The 17629-nt window shown below is 41.0% G+C and overlaps 1 protein-coding gene across 2 annotated transcripts in view; it reads right to left on the bottom strand.

Annotated features, from left to right (window-relative positions):
* Positions 1–17629, bottom strand: part of Pard3b (par-3 family cell polarity regulator beta) — a 986773-nt gene that overhangs the window by 10434 nt on the left and 958710 nt on the right. The gene's annotated exons all lie outside the window — the stretch shown is intronic.

Below are 17629 nucleotides of genomic sequence, written 5' to 3'. Positions count from 1 at the left end.
AGAGTCTCTGAGGGAAAAAAAAATAACTAAGAGACACATCTGAGTAGATAGTTGAAAGAATTTGGAAGCTAAAGAAATAAGGTTTTCAGGAAAAATGAGAAAACCATAGGAATTGATGAGCAAAGTTGTGAGCATGTCCAGTTTAGAAATCAGCATTGGCTTCTCCAGCTACAGAGAAGCTTCCAAAGGGCAAAATCTTGTTCCTTTTACTTTTATAAAACGCTGGGTGTGCTATTTAGCAGGCAAGCAAAGACAGGTTTTTAACTTCCATTGTAGCCTTTATGGGTTTCCTTTTTTTGGTGATCAGTGACTGTGATCAAATTTGGGATTGGAAGGGGAGGAAGTAAAAAAGAGGTAAAACCCTGCTGCTGAGAGAGGTGCTTGTACCCATCGATAAAAAATGGACATCTGGCAAAATCATGCTCTTCTCCAGCATGTCACATGGAGTCGTTAGTGGCTGGGCTGGTCTCGGTGCTTTTTTTCTTTGGTATTTCTACTAATACTGCAAAGCTTAAAAAAAAAAAAAATCAATGCAAACTAATATGCCCATAGGCATTTGAATCACCAGTGCCTGTGGACGGTCTGTGTTTGGAACTCCGGCAGTGTTAGGTTTCTAGTTACTGGGCCTTCATCCTGGTCCAGGCACGAATGTGGTCAGCCAGGATTAGCAGAACCCTCTGCAATGTTATTATATAGCTTTGATTTCAGCAGATTTTACACAATCATAAAATATAATGATCATTTGATGACCTGCGATATAGAAATGATTACTGAAAAAGAATCCCACTTTCATCACTCACGTTACCCATCCTGTTATGAGGAGGCCCTTGCTCTTTGTAAAGTACTGGTATAAGAAGAGCTTGCAACAGCAGATGCTTTGGCCCTTGTTAACACCGAGGAAATGTTTGCAAAGAGAGTGAAAGAGGAATGATAATGACCATGTGCTCAGAAGACAGTGCCGAAACAGTTTGAAACATGCAATTTCGGTCACCTTTGTAGGATTCCTCCTTTCTTTTTCTTTTTCTTTTTTTTCTCACAATGATCACAAACACAAGAAGTCAACTACAAACAAACTGCCTGTGCACTAGAAAATTCAAGCCCTTTAGAGAGTTTCTTCCCGTTGGATGGTGGGAGGTACTCCCTATAAAAGGTCCTGCTAAATAATTTCCTTTATGAGGGGGTGAGAGGTTTCAAAAGTGGGTGCTGGGGAAGATGAGAGAGGAGGCAAGCATGAGAGCCAATGCAGAGAAGGAAACCCCGTGGAAATCAAGAGCTGTCTTGAGTGGCTGCCCTTCAAGGGATACCTCCACATGATCCTTCTGTGGGCTTCTTAACCACAAGAAGAGCTTTTATTTAAAGAGAAGGGGAACCAAAGAAACAAATGATCATAATTCCCCAGGAAACTTAAATCCTGGCTCCCTCCTCCTAGGGTAACACTCGTCCCGCAGTCTCATCATCCAAACACTGTGCATTTCATTGCTTGTCACACAGGGGATGATGGCTGAATTCCAAGCACAGACTGAAGGGGCCGACAGGTTGGAGAGTCTAGGGTCCTGAATTCTAAAGGCTGTTCCCCTGCCCCTTAGGAGAAGCACTACCAGCTCCTGCCCAAGGAGAAAGGACATTCTAGAGGTAACATGTGCTGTTCATGAGGGCTATTTTTCTAATCTTTTAGATTATGTAATGTATATGTGAGTGTGTGTGTGTGTGTGTGTGTGTGTGTGTTTGTATACTTACAATAATATAATTTTGGGGAAGAGACACATATCTTCCACATCTTTACCCTTTCCGTTAGTTTTTACATGAATATCAATCAATCATGTGTCACTTTCCCCTTTCCTCTCCCATTAATTTCCAAAGTCTAAGGATTCTGATGTAAACTACTGATGACCATCAGATCCTTAGAATTCCTCTCACTAAGGGCAAGGAGTATGGGGAAGGAGTCATAAATATTTCTATCTTGTGGGTGCAGGGGCGGGAGGAAGGCTTCCATATCATGCTTTCATCAAGACACGGGAAAATCCTGGCACTGCAAATGTCTTACTATGAAATTCAGAAGCAGAAAGTAAGTGCTGGGAAGAGTGCCACTTTACTTGATAGGTGTGGTAACAAGCTTTTCAAATGTTGCATTTAGAATTGCAAAGATCTGAAGCAAGCTGAGCACGGTGGCTCTTTCCTGAATGCTTATAGCAACCTAAGTTCCATCCTAAGCGTTCACTCCATGCTAACTTTTATTCCATTATCATCCCTGGTTTGCAGAAGAGGTAACTGAGGAACAGAGAGGTTATGTAATTTTTACCAAAGCCACACAGGAAGTGGCAGGACCCAAGTTCATAGCCAGGCAGACAGAAACAGAGGCTTCTTGCTAAGCTAGAACATGCAGCCTCTGACCTCACTTCTCATGTGCCCACAATGTACCTACTGGCACCAGGTAAAACATTGGTTCATATCTGTAAATACATTTTTTTTTAAAAAAGAATCTAATGTGTGAAAAGCCAAAGAATTTTATTTCTAATGGGCATTCAGGCTTTCAGGAACCCAGGAAGCTGAAACTGCTGAAAGCTCTGGGAAAATGCCAAAGAGCACAGACAGAATCCCTGTGGGAAGTTCCATTCTGAGACCCTAACCTGCCTTCGCCTGAGGGAAACAGTTTCCTGGTGCCTTTTATGAAAATCAAAACAGATATTTGTGTGGTTCTCTTTGCAGGGCCCTGTGTTCAAGGTGTTGGTGTCATTAAGAATGAATGGAGTATTTGTCAAAAGAGAGAGAATGCAGAGTCTGGGGCTCCAAGCCCAGAGCAGCGCTGGTCTGAAAGGGGGCTAGGGAACACATATTTCTCTCAAGGGTCCAGAGGACTTTGGTGCAGATGGAACTGGCATAAGGACCTCCTCTATGACCATGGGTGTGTAAGATGTGCAATGACCTCCAGGGTTCCCTTTGGAGAATGACATGCTGGTCATAGTCAGCTCACCGAAAAACCTAGACTCCTCCCTTATCCCCACTCCAGCTAGACCCTGGGTTCTTGTTTGTTCTCTTAACTATTTGGGAGTGTCCATCCAACTGCTGTGGTTCCATTTTAGGTTCAAGTCTCTTTTCAACTAGACTGTTAACGACGGCAGCGGTGTATTAGGACTCAGGCAGGTAGAGTTGGGGATCAGCTTCGCAAAAGAATGATTGGACAGAGTGCATGGCTTGAGTGCATGTGACTCTGAAGGACAGCTGAATTTTGTAACCATTCAGCCAGTTGCCATCAAGTCTGCCGCAATTTTGAGCATATCACACTCTGAAATAAAAACGTAGCCTTCCTTCTAAAGACAGGTCAATTCAATCTTCTTTTGGCCACTGTGGGAACATTCACAATTTGGGATGCAATGCTCTCAAATTTAAATCCTGACAATCTCACTGGTAAAGGTTTATGTGTACCTCCATGGGCCATCTGCCATAACTTTTTTTTTTTTTTAAACATCTGCTTATATAACCACCCTCTTAATTTATAAGATGTAGTGAGGGTTATATAACATATTTCACAGAGTTCTGGGTTCATTCTTTGCCTTAAGAAGTGTATTTTAGGGCTGGGGATGTGGCTCAAGCGGTAGTGCGCTCACCTGGCATGCATGGGGCGCTGGGTTCGGTCCTTAGCACCGCATAAAAATAAAATAAAGACGTTGTGTCCTCCGAAAACTAAAAAATAAATATTAAAAAATTCTCTCTCTCTCTTTAAAAAATTGTAAAAAAAAAAAAAAAGAAAAGAAGTGAGCATTTTAGCACTTTAATTGGAATGAGGTAGTTGAAAGGCAAATGGATCAGGGACCAAGGTAAAATCAGGAGTGCTGGGTTCAATTCTGGGTAGCAGTGATTTGACCTCAGCACCCTTCAGTACTGATTCCATCTCATCTCTATGCAGATTTTCCCCTGGAAAGGGTTCTCCCATCCTTCTCTCTAAAGTGGCCCAGGTGCTTGGTACTGCCTTCACTTGAGGGTTCAGGGCCTTGAAGGAGGCACAGTCTGGCCACGGAGTGTTACCTGGGAGGAGTTTGGATTTGGATACCCTATTCTGCCACAAATATGGTTGTATGAATTTGGGGATTATTATTCTAACAGTTTCACTGATGCCCAGCCTGAAGACAGTAGAAGGATTCCCCAATGTCCAGCAGAAAATAAAAGGAAACATTTTTGGCCTCCTCTATTACTTTGATGTGGAATCTAAGCATCTTATGATCATTTTCACCAAAGTATGGAGGGCAATTCTCAGCTTTCTTCTCCTACTAGTGCTAAGCAGAATCTCCAGAATCTCCAGCCCAGAATCTCCAGAGCCTCCTGCCCAGAATCCAGCCCATCAATCGGCAGAGTGCTTTGGAGATAGATCAGCATGAGGAATTCTATATGATATCACATTCTATTCAGTTTTCATTTTGTTTTTGCAGATTAAATGGATTTATAGCATAAAGGTTACTGAACTGTATTTTCGGGATGATTTTGAGCAAATAATAAAGGTTATTAAGAGATTCCTAAGTACCCCAGACTTGGGCCAAGCTCCCCTGTCCTGCTTTGCTCTCTTCATCCTCTGGCTGATCATTACACAGCGGCTGCAGACTGGTTATTAATGTCATTACCAACCTTTTACTTTCAAATCTTCTTTTATTGAAATGAGAACACTCTTTGTCATCTCTCCTTGTCTTTGATGTTGGTTAAAATGGAGCAGCTAGCAACAAATCAAGGCATATTACAGCCCTAACTGATTGACAGCTTATGAAATTGCCCCACTCTTATCATTACTTCTTCTTTTTGGTCTCAAAGGTTCTTGTACAGTTACTTACAGTTCCAAGGCTTGCCACACTGCACCCCCGCCCCCGGTGCCCCACCTCCAATCCCTTTAGCAAATTTATATGTAGGTCCAGAGCCATCCATGAGTGCTTTTGAAAAGGAGAGAGCAAGACCAGTTTTCACCGTGAGCAAGCTCCTTCAGATGTTATTTCATCCTACATTTGTTCTCCAACTCCCTGATTTATTGATTTATTTCTTGAACAATTCAAAGAAAACTGAAAACTCACCCTCTCTGCTATTTCTTTGAGTGCTGCTTTGGTCTCAGCCATGTTAGGCACGGGCGTGCGTGCCGATACGAGGCCATTTCCCTCCTTGCCTTCACATTTGCTCTCCTACTACTGTGGCAGGCAACCTGGATTCTTAAAACCAGCCATGAAGCTGCGGCTTTAATAATTTAAATAAAAGCTTATCATGGAAAAGCAAATATTTACAAGTATGAGTCATCTAACTTAAAGAAATTAATTAAAAGTAAATGCTGAAGTGATTTAAAACTAAAGAGCCATTACCAAATAAAATGTTATTTACCATTTGCCCCATGCCAGCTCCTTTTTGAGCTTCAGAGATATGGAGTTCTAATCTCTCTCTCCCGCCCCCCTCTCTCTCTGTGCATCACAAGCTTCCAAACCTGCCACCTCTGTGGGAACTGGATCTCCTTCCCTGTGGCATGGCAGGTGCTCCCAGAGTTCTCAGGTGTGAGGGACCTGAGGATGCATCAGTGCAATGGGGAGAGGGACAATAAAAAGGCACAAGATCGGGATGGAACTGTGCGAGGAGCTGCACTGCTTATGTTCCAAGTGACTTAGCTTTTCCTGAGCCTCCATGACGTCATGTGTACAATGCCGCTATTAGGATTGCCCTTCCTCCCCTTGCAGGGTTGTGATGGGAGCTGAATATGGAAAAGCAAGCAAATCAAAGGAGCAATCATACTGAGATCCTCAGTACTTGTTGAATTTGAAGTCACACTCAGTTAATTTTTTAAAGTATAATTGGATGTTCTATATGGACCCTAAGGTGACTGCTCAAAAACCTAGAATGAGCAAGTACACAAATTTGTAAGCAAATCCAAACATTGTAGCTGAATGTTGCACACCCTGAGTCCTCTCCACATTAATATGTGGATATTTGCAGTTCAGGAAATCCTGTACCAAGTTGCAACCAACAAACCCGTTTTCATAAGCATGCAGACACACACACACACACACACCCCTACACGGCTCACATAGTGTCTTGAATTTTTTAGCTAATTGCTGATATTTGAAAGCTAAGGGCTTTCACATTAAAATCCAACTTTCCTGTTATTTCTTTTAATCCAGAACTTGTCTTCATAATGGCCACAATCAGCTGGAGCCATCTTCTGGAAGCAGGACCTTAGTCTTCCTTGGACTCTGCTCCTGCCTGCTTCTTGCAATATTTGTGACCTGCCCCTATTGCTATTTAGGTTTGCAGTAGGGACTGAATATACATCTTGCCCTCTGATTTTGTACCATCAAATGCAGTTTTCATTCTCCACTTACAAGTGTATCCAAATTCTCCACTTTAAAGAGTGAGGGTCATGGGAGAAAGACTAAAATTTCTATCATCTCACCCAATCTACCTTTAAAACCTTTAAAAATACATTATCCATCCAGTCTTCAGATAGGACCTCCAAAGACAGGGTCACATCCAGGGAGTTTCAGACAAGTCATTTTACCTTCTCAGACCTTATCTTCAACACTGTTAAATGAAGGTTTTCGAATAAGTCACCCCCAATGAGTTGAGAGGGTACTATTTCATGACCCTGCCAGGAACTACACAGGCTCCAATCCAAGATGACCTAAGCTCACATTGCTGCTTTTCAGTCTGACCCCTAGAAAGGTGACTGTGGCTGGACCTCTTCACTTATCTGTGCCTTGGTTTCTCCATCTGTAAATTAATATGTGCTTTTCTTCTCACGGGAGTGAATGAAACGATAGGGGTAAAAGCATATTGAAGGAAAGTTGGGATAAAGTGAATCCAAGATCTTATATTACTCTTGTGTAATTAGGAAGGAAACCTGCCCTGCCTAATGGGATTACTGGATCAGAATTCACAGTTCGCATTGAGAAGCATTAGAGAGATTATTTCTGTGGCTGGCATGGTAACTCTGAAGAACTTTTAATTTCAGCTTTCAGCAGGGCAATACTGGACTTCAGTTAAAGGGAAATGGGTCCCATTTCAGAGAAGGTAGACTCTAATTTACCTCCTTGTTCCATGATTTTATGAGGAATGTATGTAGTTAACTGTTGTCAGGTTGTTAAGCAATTTGATGAGGTGTGAACTAGCCCTTTAATTGTTTTATTTACAACATACTTATAATTCACTGACATCTCATTGGGGAATTCTCTACTTAGTTGATTAAGAGTGGTTGAATTAACTACAATTTGGTAAAACCAGAAGTTGAATAATACCCTTCAAAATTTTAGCAGTCTTAAAGTCATTTTTAAATATGGACAGATATTGTGCTGAGTTAAAAAAAAAAACACCCAGTATCAAAACTGAATTAAATTGTGAATCACATTCATCATTACTATTTAAAAAAATAGTAACTTAGAATATCAAGATGGGGAAAAATAACTAAATTCAAACCTACTAGTTCTTCTCTCGTACTTTCTCTGATAATAAGAAATGGCTTCAGGGGAACATTTCATTTGTTGGGGAGAGATGATCAGAATCGCTTTTAGAAGCTTACTTAAAGAATAATTTCCTCATCCTTCTTCTGTGGCTCTAAATCTGCACCTTTGAAACTTGTGATGTCACCCTGAGCCAGAAGGCTGTCTTGCTTCCTGGTTTATAACAATGATAAACCAACCCCAAAATATCATCAATCATTTAAATAAAGTATAAACCCCAATTCCTATCCCAGAGGATCACACTGCCTACCTGTGCACATAAACTCAACAACAAGTAAGTGCCATGGGATATGTTATAGGCACAGTTTCCAATGAGGGGTGTGTTGGGTTGGGGCAAGCAAAGGGATGGCACATGTGAGTAATAAGGACCCTATAGAGGAATTTAAAAATTGATACTGGTGGAAAAACTCAGAGGCCAACAGAAGTGTTGTTGGTTTTTGTCAAACTATCTACCCCTGAACCAGATCCCCTCTGATGTGCTTATGGAGCAATGACAGTCATGATTGGTTTAAATTTATATGGTAAAGTATAAGATCATGGAAACTCTTTAACATAATGCAGGCATTATACTTGTTTGGGAAACATTTTGCCTCTATGGAATCACCAATCATTCTATTTCACCACCTGTGTTCTTGTGTGTCTCTGATAAACTGTGAGCTTCATGATGGTAAGGACGGATGCCGAGTTCACTGCTGACTGACTACTCAGTGTCTGGCACATGGTGTAGCACTCATTATGACATTTGCAAATGGATATCATCTGGATATTTCTGTTGTAAGAAAAAAGGCTTCTCTTTTCTTGAGTGCTCATTTGGGTTTCAACTTCATACCTCTATTGTCCTGCAACCAGCACTCTGCTTGTTTCCTAGTGCCAATGCTCCCATTACGGCAGCAATTCCAGTGAATGAGACATCTCTGATGCTCTGCTCAGCTACTCTGTAGTGAACAAGAGCCCTGGGATTGGAGTTGAAGTGCCTGGGTTCAAGTCCCAGCCCTGTCACTAGCTTTGAGTGAGATGTTTCTCTGTGTCCATCTTCTTCACTTTTATAATATATACCAAGCTCAAGGTGTTGTTAGAAGACCAAATTAGAGATTTGGTGATTTTTGTGGTTAGGGACATACCCCAAATAAAAGCAATTTGAAGCAATTTTGGGATGTCTGTCAGATAGAGTAAATTGAGGTAATCCCTCTTCTGTTTGAGTGACTGAGAAGCTAAGGGCTAAGTGTATGGAAAAGTCCTGTGTAGCTGACAAAACCCTATTTGATTACTAGATATAATTACTATTATTAGCATTACCCCTTCACCTCCTCCAGGTCTGAGGCCCTGTGGTCCTCCCTTTTAGAATGCTCAGATCAATGAGATCCAAGCCTGAGTCTTAACGTCCAAGATGGGTGCCATCACTCACTGCCGGGCCTTCAATTTGCTAACAGAACCTTGCCTTTCCCTGTAAAGACTCCCTTTCAGACTGTGCTCCACTCTGCCAGTTAGGACCTTAGATTTTGTCCAAACTGGTTGGATTTCCCTTTGATGACATGAACCACCAGATCTATTTTACTGCAATCCTCTGGAGCCTCTCTTGATGCCTGGATCTTAGCTGATCATGAGCTGAGCAATCCTGTCCATCAACACACACCCTACTATGGGCAGGGAAGGATGAAAAGAACATAGAGGCTATAAGGTTGGATTTCCATTTAATCAATGTTTGACTTTGGGTAAGTTGCTTATCCTCTGTCATATAGTCTCAGTTTCCTCATCTGTAAAATTTGGTTATTCGCTTCCATTGAGTAGTTAGCAGGGTTAAGTAAGAAGGTGTACAAAGCACATAGCACACTACCTGGGCATGCCAAGAGATTGATAAAGGCTGGTTGTTACTGCTATTATTATTTTTCCTGCCCCAACTTTTAATTTCCTTATTCCTGATGCTGTAACTTCTTACGTGCTTTTCTCAGTCTTTCAAATATTCTCATATGTTCAGAGGCATTTTTCTTCTCCAAAAATCTGCTTCCTCCAGATGGAAGTGAAGCAAGTTATCACCACTTTCCCCAAATATATGGAGTATGTGTTCACTTAAAAGACATACAAAGTACACTAAAATGTATACTCTAAACAGTTGTTCTTTTTTCCTCTTGTTCTACTTATATTCTATATTTCTAATTGCTATTTATGTGTGGGTCAATACTGATGTCACCTCGAAGAGAATTTTTGGAAGACTGGAGTTTGTGATTGTTTATGTTCTCAGAGAAAGACAAACATAGTTACATATGCAGCTATAAAGTGAGTTATAGGTGCATGCATCCAAACCCAAAGGAAGCTGGACAGCATCCAAAAGACTATCAGGCATGGTCTCTGAAGAGACATAACATTCCCTGTCTCTCTTGTCTTTTTCCTTTATGTGGGATTATTTGCATGGATGAAAGACTGGACCATATTTACTTAAGGAAGCATGCTTGAAATCTGTGGGTAAAATAACAATCAGACCTGAAAGTAGAGAATGGTTTGGTGCATGGGTCCAACAGATAATTTTTTTTTTTGGTGGGGGAGAGAGGTACTCATCCTACTTTTTGTGAATATATGAAAAGTTCTTATGTGAATAAGAGCTTCTGCTTTTCTCCTTCATCCTTGATTCTACCTTCCCTTTTTTCCTTTGTGATCAGAGTTGGGCAGTTGTTTTTGCCTGCCTAGCCTCCTGTTCTACTTTATGATGGAGATAACATTCTGTTCTTCTGGGACTCAATGGATACCCACCCTCAGTATATATGGTTCAGGAGGAGTGACTCCACCACTAATTCTAGAGCTTCATGTGACTAAGACCTGGCCAATCAAAACATTCCACAGTGATTGTTTGTGGTTAAGGACATTCCCAAATAAAAGTAACCTGAAGTAATTCTGGGATATCTGTCAGATAGAGTAAAATGAGATAATCCCTCTTCTGTTAAATGACTGAGAAGCTAAGTGCTAAGCCTGGCAGTGTGGGCAGCCATGTTGAATGTTGACGTCATGGTCTCAGACAGAAGCCAATGCAGAAGAAAAAAGTCAAGAGATAAAGAGAAAGCAGACAAATGCTATGGCCTTCTCTGAGTTCCTGGGTAGCTGAACCTAAAGATAAACCCTTCCGTGGACTTTTTAAAAAGTTATAATTGCCAATAGATTTCTTCTTCTATACTGAATATATGAAAATATCTGAATAATGTAGAAAGAGACTCATATAGATTGTTTGCATATAGAGCAAGGCACTTATTGGTATAAATGTAGGTACTATAGGATGAACTACTTAGAAGGAGCAGTTGGTCATTCTCTTTGGAAACCACTTGGGAAGATAAATCTTCATTGTCTCAGCATGGCACAGCTCCCGACATCTCCAGAGTGGAGAAGGTGAAAACAAAAGGTCTATAATAATTCCCTCATTTAGTAGTGATTAAAAGGGTCTCAGATGGAGAATGAAAGAGGCCTGGAATGTAGGAGGGTGCCTGGTGGATCTTTGGTCATTGACAAACTGCTCAAGGCTCAGATGCCTGTGCATGTAACTCACTTTCCCAACTACATAGGCAAGTGTGTAGAAAATGAGTAATCCCAGACTCTAGTCCTGTAGCAATTGTCCAGTAGGTAACAACATAGGAGTGTGCAAATACTTTGAAATTAGGTATGTAAAAATGAAGCATGCCAGGAAAATTTCTACTCTCTCAGACCCAAAGAAGTTAAATTACCAAAGTGACGTTCTCCTTGTATCTGTCTCTTTAACCTGCTCCTCTTCCTTCCAGCCACAGAAACATGCAGCCCTTAATCAGTTCCTCTTCTCTGCCTCTGTTTATGTTCACCACTTGAGATGGACCTGGGTCTGGAATTGCTGTGGGAACAGAGGTCTGGGGAGCCTGATTTGTGTGAGATCCTAATCTCATCCTGCAGCATACTGATTTTATAAAAAGACTTACAAGGTTTGTGATGTTTACTTGAATGGCAAACAGATTATTCCATGGCCTAAGAACATGGAAACTTGTTTCTAAGGAGTAGCACAAGGCTGCCAGCTTGTTAGGGCTGTCTTCTGTGTGTTTCTGAAAATGTACCAGTCAGGGCCTCCTAGAGATCTCGGAGAGCTGGAGTTTTCCAGTGAACACTTAGGGCCACAGCAATGGAAGATTTCCCAAGAGCTTGAGCCCGCCATGACATGGCCTGACAAGTACAGCTCAGATAAATATGGAGCTCTCGTTTATTTTCTTTAATTTCTAAAAAATTGACGAAGGTATAACTTATATGCAATAGATGTGTCCATTTTAACTGTTCAGTGTCATGAGGTTTTACGAGTGTACACATCTGAACCACCACCAGATTGAGAAATTCTATTTTTACTTTGTTCATTCATCCTTTTTCTTTACTGACCCTTAAAACTGAGCATTCCCTAGCCCCACAGAAGACACATGCAAAAAAATCCCACACTTAAAAAGAAATCATTACTTGTTTGGAAAAATTCCAATCACTCATGTTTGATAAACATTGCTGATTTTTTTTTTTTTAAATCCAGGTCTGGATGAATAGCAAAAATGAGAAATTTGAGCTCTGGAAAGAATTCTTTGGGATAGATACAAACTATTGAAATTGAAACTTGGAAAACATGCCATATTCTCTCAATCACAATTATTTTATTGATTTATGCATTTCTGTAAGAGGAAGTATTTTTTTTTTCATGACAAAACTACAATGTACCAAAAAAGAATTTGCTTTCAATGAAAGAATTTTCATGGCTCAATTAGAAAGTCTACACAACTTAATACGAACAGAATGTCCACTTACTATGACTAAAAATCAAGAACTGTCCTTTTGACACTTTCACAGTAAAACATCTGGAAAGATTTCCCTCAGTTGTGTATTCTTCCCTGGGCTTTTGCCTTCTTTTCTTTTCCTACACTAAAATTGAGTTGAGTGCCTACTGTGTGCCAGGTGCTATGCCAGGCTCAGAACACTATGATGATGAGGCTGAGCCATGTGCTCAAGGCCCTTAGGGCACCAATGGCCTTTGCTTCCTCTGACACAAACTCACTCCCACTCTCGTCCCACGTAGGGTGTATCTGTTGCTCTTGCCACCAAGAAAGGCTACCAATGGGAAACTGGGGAAAGAGAAGGGAGCAGAAAAAGGGAGGAAAAATAGCTCCGTAACTATTTTCTACTTGATAAAGACTAGCCATTCTGTTCATTTTCTCACTGTTGGTCAGGGTTGGGGTTGGGGTAGAATAATATTTTAAATATCCAAATCAATATAAAAGCCAAAACCCAACTAGAACCGCCTAATATCTGAGTGCTTGCCAGAGGCTCCGAATGCTAGGAAAGGACAAGCTGTGGCAAGAAATTAGAGTTATTGCCAACACAATGAGGTGCCAGAAGGTTCCAGTAATTACTGTTATTTCTTACATGTCAGAAACTTGGAGAATATGAACTGTTTCTGGTGGCCCTGGTCTTGCTATTCAGAACACTGGAGCAGTGGCTGACAAAATATACAGATGCAGGTAGTATGACAATCAACCAAAAAATCTAAATCCCAGATATTCTAGTGCTTATTGTGGTCATTAGGAATCTGATGAATAGGCTTTTTGAATCCTTTTCCGTAGTTTCATCATGAAAACACTTATAAGTAAAACCAGTGCTACACCACAAATACAATTGTGGTTTGCAAAGAAATGGAAACGATTTGTAAGACTACACATTCAGTTCTTGACCAATAACTTCTGTGATTTTCCAAGGAGCAATGGCTCACTCAGATAACACGTTGGCTCTGAGACCTATGATTTCTGTATCAGATTAGAGACTAGACTCCACCAGGCACCTGATAGTTATATGGTTCTACTCTTCAACTGTGGTTGTAAATGTGGTTCCCAAGACACACCAGTGTGGGACCCAAGGATGGGAGAGGATAGGTTGGCATAGAAGCTCCTGGATTTCAGCTTCTTGGAAGAAAGATTCAAGAAATTCACAGTGCATGGTTTCATGAAAAATTTGCGATAGATAAGGGGCAAAGTCTTGTAGCTGCCTCCACACACTTGGTACCAAAGTTCACAACTCATGAAATTCATTCTTTCTCTTTTTATTTTTAATATATTTTTTAGTTGTCAATGGATATTTATTTATTTATTTATTAATTCTTTCATTCTGCAGTGCTGAGAATCAAACTCAGTGCCTCACACATGCTAGGCAAGTGCTCTACCACTGAGCTACAACCCTGATTTTTTTTGTTGTTGTTGTTATTGTTAATGAGCAAGTATAGTGACACTTGCCCCAGACTGAAATTTTTCAACTGCCTTTGTACAACAGAAAACTAGCACCCATGATAGTTCCTTCCAGGGGTAAATGGTTCCAATAACTGAGCATCAAATACTAGGTCAAGCAGAGGGAAAAATATGACTTCAAGTTTATAAAATTATGAGATCCAAATTATTTCTACCCTAATGCCAAATTCCTAACAAAAGTATATATATTTTATGTGTATCCCAAGATTATATAGAAAGAAAGTTAATAAGAGAAAATATTTTCCACTGCCCCTTTTAAGATAAAGAAGGCCAGAAGAACCACATGAGATGAGGTATCTGAGATGAAGAAAATTCTCTAGTAATCTCCCACCGACAGAACCCTCCCTAGATATTAGGTGACAAGAGAGAAAATCATAATAGAATAATAGCCTTTCACATAAAAGAATTATGGTAAGTTGACATTAGGTTGAGATGCAGTCCAGTCAAAATGAAAGAAGTTCTGAGCTCAGCCTGTCAGAGAGTCTCTAAAAGAGGACAATCAATATGTGTTTTCAGACTGTCTTCCTCTTATTCAGCCTGCAGTAACTTGAACTGAAAATTGGCTTTTTATGGAGATTTATTACAATAGCATTGCCATTCAAGAATAGGCGGCTATCATCATAAATAAAGAGCAGACACAAAGGGACGTGAAAATCCAAGACAGAGAGAGAATTTGTCAAGGTGGGTAAATCATGCATTTACTTATATTGCAAATAAATACACACTACTAAAATCAATCATTCATTAGGAGAAAGTCTTTTTTCTGCCCTGAAAAAACTAAGTCAAGCTGCCACGGTTTGAGTTTCTCAAGTATTCTTGGCCTTCCAGGGGGCTCAGAAAAACCAAGGCTCTGACCATCAGTTTATGGCACACCTGAGCTGCTCATTTGAACAAGGGACTTCCATGACCACCGAACCTGCTGTGGCCTGAGGTTGGTACTCAGGATCACCAGTGCTGGTTAGATTTGCTTTCTGCAGGAGACCACAATACTAGTGAAATATGGTTCAAAGCCCTTCCTGAAATACAAGGGAAGAGAAACAGCTGACCGACAGACTCCTTATTCCCGACACTTGCCCTAAAATGGAAGAGGCAGGGCTTGGGTTGCTGCTACACATTTCCTCTGGACACTGGAATCTGTGTAAGTGAACGTGTTTCCATGTCCAGGTTTGTTGTTTCAGCTGCTGGGGATATCAATTACACCCGCCTGGGGATGCTGACCCCTGCAAGGGCTGCTGGCCTACCGCCCCCTTTTCCAAGGGCTCTACATTTAAATAAATGCCTCTGATTCTTCCTGAGGCTACCACTCTGGCCTTCTCATCCCCACTAAATGATTCATTAGGTTGGATTAACCCTTAAAAAACTACTATTTACCAAAGGGTTCCCCGGGGATTCTCCCACACACTCCATCATTTTTAGTCATTATAAACAGCCGGTCCCAGCAGGGTGGATTCCACTTTAAGGCTACTCAGGTTGACAATGTGGGTTTTGTTAGCCCCAATTTACTTAAAAGCTCAAGACAGCATTTACTTTGTGAGATGGGGCCCACACGTTTTCATCTCCCAGCCTCTACATTCCAAATATGCCTCTTGCCATAAACACCTTTGCGGGCATTGCACAAAAAAGACTAAACCAGAAAAAGAATGATCCTACCAAGACTGTGGAGTTACCCGGGACCTATTTTCATGCCTCCACTACCCAGGCCTCCTTTTTGGTGAGTGCCATTTTCTGTCTATAATCAGCTGTGTGCACAATGAATAGTGCCTGCCAAATGGCCATTTGTGGGCGCAATTAGACACCTGTGCCTTCAAACAAGTTGCAAGCACCTAATTGTGTCTGCATGTAGCCACTTGTGGGTGCAATTATCCAGAAATCCAGGTGTGCCTGGCATTATGCACAATTTAAGGGGAAAAATGTTTTCCAAAAAGAAGGTTCAGGTTGAACATGTGCCCATCAAACTTTTAGCAGGGTGGCTTAGCAGAAACTATCAGCACACTGTATTTACGGAGCTTCTTTGTTTTAGGGTCTATAATAGTGCTTCCCAATAGACAATAAGGCAAACCACACATATAACTTAGAATTTTCTAGTAATCACAGTCAAAAGAAAAGTGAAACAGGTGAAAGCAATTTTAATAATGTTTTGACTTAATCCAATGTATACAAATATTATCATTTTAACCCATAGTCACTATAAAAATAATTAATATTTAAAATATGCTTTTAGTATTGAGTATTAGCAACTGATATGTACTTTACATTTAAAGTACGTCACCATTTGGCTATCTCCATTTAAGTGTCATAGCTGCATATGGTTGTGGCTACCATATAGGGTAGTGTGTGTCTACAGGGAATCATTTCCCATTGTCATTGCTTGGATTTTTAGCCTCTCCCTTGATTGGTTACATAATGTTTGAAAATGTCCTTCAATGCCTTAGGGTGGTCATGGGTAACATGGCTCTTTATCCTAAATATTTTCAGCAAAATAATGTGAAATGTTGAAAACCTGACCCTACCTCTTTATATTTTGGTTTATGAGGAGCAGCCTGGGGCTGGGTTTGGCTGTGTACTCAGAGTTAGAAGAGGAGCAGCTAAGATTGGAAGGGAGGTGGAAGCTGGGTGGAGGGTGAAGCACAGGATAAGGGAGCATACTCAAGACCACGGCAGATCTCAGTGATATCTTTTGTTATGTTTCAAATGGTTGCAATTCATCCAAATGAGTATGGCTTTAGATCATTTTTAAAGAAGGCATGATTCGTTTTGGTTGCATGATTCGTTTTGGTTGGGGTTACTGAATTAAAATCTGGTAAGAAATTCAAGAGGTTATCTTTTGTTCAGTTGTAGAAGGAAGATACAATAGAACGTTGTCGATCAGGTGAGGATCAAATGAGTTGACACACATGAAATACTCAGCATAGGGCTTGCACACAACAGGCAGCCAATGGATATAGGCTGCTACCATGCCCCTCCCCTCCCATCATCATGATGTCCATCCTTAAGTCCTTCCGGAATAGCATGTACCTCCCCACTTGCCACACACACACTTAGGTGGAGGGAGATGTCTGGCTTCTCCTTTTCACATGGTTCCCCATGTCTCTGAATCCCTCAGTCCTCATTACCATGCAAGCAGGTCACATGCTCTGAGTTCAGGAATCAAAAGTGCACATCTCTGATTCTTCCATCTATTCTAGCAGACTTTGGAACTTATGTCACAGACATTGCCACAGAATTGGTCAAATGGAAGCTCAAAGCCTCTTGTGATGCTCTAATATTCCTTTCAGACACACAAAACAAGAGTCCTTGGGCAGCAGGCACTGTGCATTTTCTTTCCTGTATGAGAACAACCAATTTCCCACATGGTGGTAGAAGTGAAGTTGTATTTCTGTACAATCGGGTTGTATCTTTCCACACCTGCATCCCCTCCCCTCAGCCTTGCTCCATTTCTGTCACTACCACTTTAGCAACGACTGATTCAACAGCCCAGCTGTCCTGGGTTCAGTGCCTTTCACCAGCTCTCACAGGGAACTGCTCACTAGAATCTCTCTTCTTCATCTTTTTTTCTGCTTTTCCTGTATCAGTCAGCAAGAGAACGGAGCATGCCCCATTTTGCTCCAATTGTCGCTCATGAATCCCTCAGTTAACTCCCATCAGAGACAAGGCCACTTTCTGTGTTTCCTCTGTCCTTCCCTTCTCTCCCTGTCCTTCCCAAACAACTCAAGGACACCTCTCCTTGTTTCTATTGGTTCCATTTGTTCTTTGTTTCATTGCCCCAAAAATCTGAGAAAAGGCAACAGTCTAGGCTACAGAATTTTTTAAAGAAAAAAGAACATCCCAAAGGAACCAAAGTCATCAGCATGGACAGAGGCCAGATGCCTCTTGAGAACCTCCAGC

Source organism: Urocitellus parryii, chromosome 1 (assembly GCF_045843805.1).
Source record: "Urocitellus parryii isolate mUroPar1 chromosome 1, mUroPar1.hap1, whole genome shotgun sequence".
Lineage (NCBI taxonomy): Eukaryota > Metazoa > Chordata > Mammalia > Rodentia > Sciuridae > Urocitellus > Urocitellus parryii.
Note: the sequence above shows the minus strand (reverse complement) of the source record. Positions and strands in the feature narration are given on the sequence as shown.